The sequence below is a fragment of the Propithecus coquereli genome, unplaced genomic scaffold (genome assembly GCF_000956105.1).
Source record: "Propithecus coquereli isolate 6110/MARCELLA unplaced genomic scaffold, Pcoq_1.0 Scaffold37, whole genome shotgun sequence".
NCBI lineage: Eukaryota > Metazoa > Chordata > Mammalia > Primates > Indriidae > Propithecus > Propithecus coquereli.
Genome location: NW_012149396.1, coordinates 6,541,454 through 6,545,956, shown reverse-complemented (window position 1 = coordinate 6,545,956; position 4,503 = coordinate 6,541,454).

The following is a 4,503-nucleotide window of genomic DNA, read 5'->3' as shown; positions in this document are numbered from 1 at the left end:
GCAGCGGAGGAGATACATTTTATAGTAGTTTATTGATCCTTAATGGGGTAAGATTTTTCCTTGATTTATCCTCCCCTTCTCTATGGTACTTTAAACCCTACTCATCCGTTAACACTGCATTTGTAAACTTCCTGGGTGAGATCCATAATAGGAAATGGATTTTATGTTGTGGTCCTAATATATATGTATGAACATTTCAGGAAGGACAGACTCTTTTTTTCTAATTTATTTTTTAAATTGACAAATAAGAAATGTATATATTTATGGTGTATGACGTGATGTCTTGAAATTTGCATTTGAAATTTGTATTGTGGAATGGCTGAATTGAGCTCATTCACGTATGTGTTACCTCGTATCTTTATTTTTTTGTGGCAAGAACATTTAAACATCTACTTTCTTAGTGATTTTCAATTATACGATACGTACATTGTCATTATCTATAGCCAAAATGTTGTACGATGTGTCTCTTGAAGTTATTCCTCCTGTCAAACTGAAATTTTGTATCCTTTGACCACCATCTCCCCACCCTCTACGATCATTCTCTTAACTTCTGTGAGTTCAACTTTTTTAGATTTCACATGTAAGTGAGATCATACAGTATTTATCTTTCTGTGCCTGGCTTATTTCACTTAACATATGTCTTCAATGTTCGTCCATGTTGTTGCAAATGAAAGGATTTCCTCCTTTTTAAAGGCTAAATAGTATTCCATTGTGTATATATATATCACAATTTCTTTATTCGTTGATCTGTTGAAGGACACTTAGGTCGATTCCATATCTGGTTATTGTGAGTAATGCTGCAGTGAACATGAGAACTCAGATATCTCTTCAGCATGCTGATTTTATTTCCTTTGGATATATACCCAGTAGTGGGATTGCTGGATCATATGGTATTAATAATTCTGTTTTTAATTTTTTGAGAAAGGAAAGACATCTCTTTAAATGCCCTATTATAGCCAAACGTGTGTTTGAAATTAATTGTTAAAGTATGGAACCTTTTCTGATGATTCTGGAATGTGTTATTTTCTTCTCTGTATAGCATTTGTTTGTTTGTTTCTGCTTGCTTGTTCAGTATATGCACTCTAAAGTTTGATATTGCTATTTATGTATGTGGATTGTTGGTCCTTTAGATCGTAACTACTTGAGGATGCCATCCTAGAGGGAAGTCTCTAGTCCCCTGCCATATGCTCTTGATCCTATCTTGTTCAATATTTTTGGCAAAGTCTTTACTAAAGGCAAAAAGGACTGCTCATCAAATTTGTGGGAGATGCAGAACAAATATTTTGGCTATAACTAACATATCAAGAAATTAAATCGAGATTCAGGATGAAATATACGTGTCAGAACTAAAACCAACATGATGTAATTTAACAAGGACCAATATAAAGCCCTTTATTTATGCAAAAAATATAAATCAAGGGAAGTTCCTGGATCATGACAACAATGCATGTGAAAAAGACAGAAATATTTATCTACTCTAAATTCAAATGACCCAACAGTAGTATGCTGCATAAGAAATATAATGGAATTTTAGGCTGCATTAATAGAAATTTGGTATATAGCTTACAAGGAAGGTAACAAGTTCCCTGTATTCTGGGTTGGAGATTTGTCTAACTCTAGGTACCTCATTTTAATACAGATATTGATAAGTTAGAGCTTAGCACAGGCCATTAGGATGTGAAGGAAGAGGAAACCATGCCTTATGTGGAAGACTTAGAGCAAATGTTTAGCCCAAAGAAGAGGCAAATGATGTGGTACATGGCTGCCACTTCAAATATTTGCCTAGCTGTCACACAGCAGAGGGAGTAGTTAGGACCAAAGGGTAAAAGCGACAGGGGGGGCTGATTTTAATGATTAAAGTTAGCTAAGAGTATAGCAGGTTGCTACAGGAAGGAATGACTAACTGGCTAGGATGCTATTAGGAAAAATCAGCTGAATAAGGCAGCAAGTTGAAATTGATTATCTCTTTGGTTGAATTCCAGGGCTTGCTGAATTGAACATTAAAAAAAATACTGTTGTACTCTCTACTTCTATGAGTTCAACATTTTTAGAGTCTATAGATGAGGGAGATCATACAGTATTTGTCTTTCTGTGCCTAGCTTATTTCACTTAACGAAATGTTCTGTAGGTTCATCTATGTTGTCTCAAATGACAGAATTTCCTTTTTTAAAATAGCTGAATAGTATTCCAATGCATCTATCTATCTATGTACACACCCCATTTTTAAATCCACTCATTTGTTAATAGACACTTAGTTTGTTCCCATATCTTGGCTATAATGAATAATGCTGCAATGAACATGGGAGTGCAAACATCTCTCTCTACAGCATACTGATTTCAATGCGTTTGGGTATATACCCAGTAGTGGGGTTGCTGGATCATATGGTAATTCTATTTTTAGTTTTTTGAGGAAACTCCATACTGTTTTCCAAAATGGCTGTGCTACAAATGATCAACAAATATATGAAAAAATGCTCAACATCACTAATCACAGGACAAACACAAATTAAAATCACAATGAGATACTATCTTGCTCCAATTACAATCACCATTATTAATAGTCAAAAAACAATAGATGTTGGCACAGATGCAGTGAAGAGAGAACACTTATACACTGTTGGTGGGAATGTAAATGAGTACGACCTCTATGGAGATCAGTATGGAAATTTCTCAAAGAACTAAAGGTAGATCTACCATTCAATCCTGTAGTCCCACTGCTGGATGTCTACCCAGAGAAAAAGAAATCATTATATCAAAAGATACCTGCACATGTATGTTTATTGCAGCATAACTCACAATCTCAAAGATATGGAATCAACTGAAGTGCTCATCAACTGATGAATGGATAAAGAAAATGTGGTGTATGTATACCATGGAGCACACACAGCTGTAAAAAAGAATGAAACAATGTCTTTATCAGCAACCTGGATGAAACTGGAGGCCATTATCCTAAATGAAGTAACTCAGGAACAGAAAAGTTAATACTGCATGTTCTCACTTATAAGTAGGAGCTAAACTATGGATACACACGGGCACACAGAGTGGTATAATGGACATTGGAGACTCACAAGGGGCAGGGTGGGAGGGACGAGGGATAAAAATTCACTTATGGGGTACAATGTACACTTCTCAGGTGATGGGTATACTAAAAGCCGAGACTTTGCCACACTCAGTATATACAGGTAATGGAATTGAACTTATGACCCCTAAATCTATTAAAATTAAAAAAAGGGGAAGCAAACCAAAACAACTATACTAATTTATAATACCATTAACAGTGTATATGGGTTCTCTTTTCTCCATATCCTGACCAACAGTTTTTATTTTTCATCTTTTTTATGATAACCAGTCTAACAGCTGTGAAGTGATATCTCATTGTGTTTTTAATTTGCATTTCTCTGATGATTAGAGATGTTGAGCATTTTTTTCATGTAACTGTTGGACATTCGTACGTCTTCTTTTGAGAAATATCTATTCAAGTTCTTTGCCCATTTTTAATACAGTTATTTGTTTTCTTGTTATTGAGTAGTTTGAGTTCCTTGTTTATTTTGGGTATTAGACCCTTATTGGACATACGATTTGCAAAAATTTTCTCCCATTCTGTAGGTAGTCTCCTCACTCTATTGATTGTTTCCTTTGCTGTGCAGAAGCTTTTTTGTCTGATATAATCCCATTTGTCTATTTTCACTTTTGTTGCCTTTGCTTTGAGGTCTTATCAAAAAGTTATTGTCCAGACCTATGTCATGGAGATTTCCCCATACATTTTATTCTAGAAGTTTCATACTTTTGCATCTTAAATTTAAATCCTTCCTTTTGAGTTGATTTTTGTATATGGTGAGAGATAAGTGTCAAATTTCATTCTTCTGCATGTGGATATCCAGTTTTTCCAACATGGTTTATTGAAGAGACTGTCCTTTCTCCGTTGTATATTTTTGGCACATTTGGCACAGTCAAAAATCAGTTAGCTGTAGATGTGTGGATTTATTTCTGAGCTCTCTATTCTGTTCCATTGGTCTATGTGTCTGTTTTTATGCCAATGCTATTCTGCTTTTGGTTACTATAACTTTATATTATATTTTGAAGTCAGTTAGTGTGATGCCTCCAACTTTGTTTTTTTAGCTCAAGATTGCTTTGGCTATCTGGGATCTTTTGTGGTTTCTTATGAATTTGATGATTTTTTTTCCTATTTCTGTGAAGAGCATCATTGGTATTTTGACAAGGATTGCATTGATCCTGTAGATAGCTTTGGGTAGTATGGCCATTTTAACAATACTAATTCTTCCAATCCATGGACAAAGAATATCTTTCCATTTATTTGTGTTTTCTTCAGTTTCTTTCATCAGTATTTTATAGTTTTCAGTGTAGGGACCTTTTACCTTCTTGATTAAATTTATTCCCAAATATTTTAATTTTTTGTAGTGATTGTAAATGAGATTGTTTTCTTGATTTCTTTTTCAGATAGTTCACTACTAGTACATAGAAATGCTATTGATTTTTGTATGT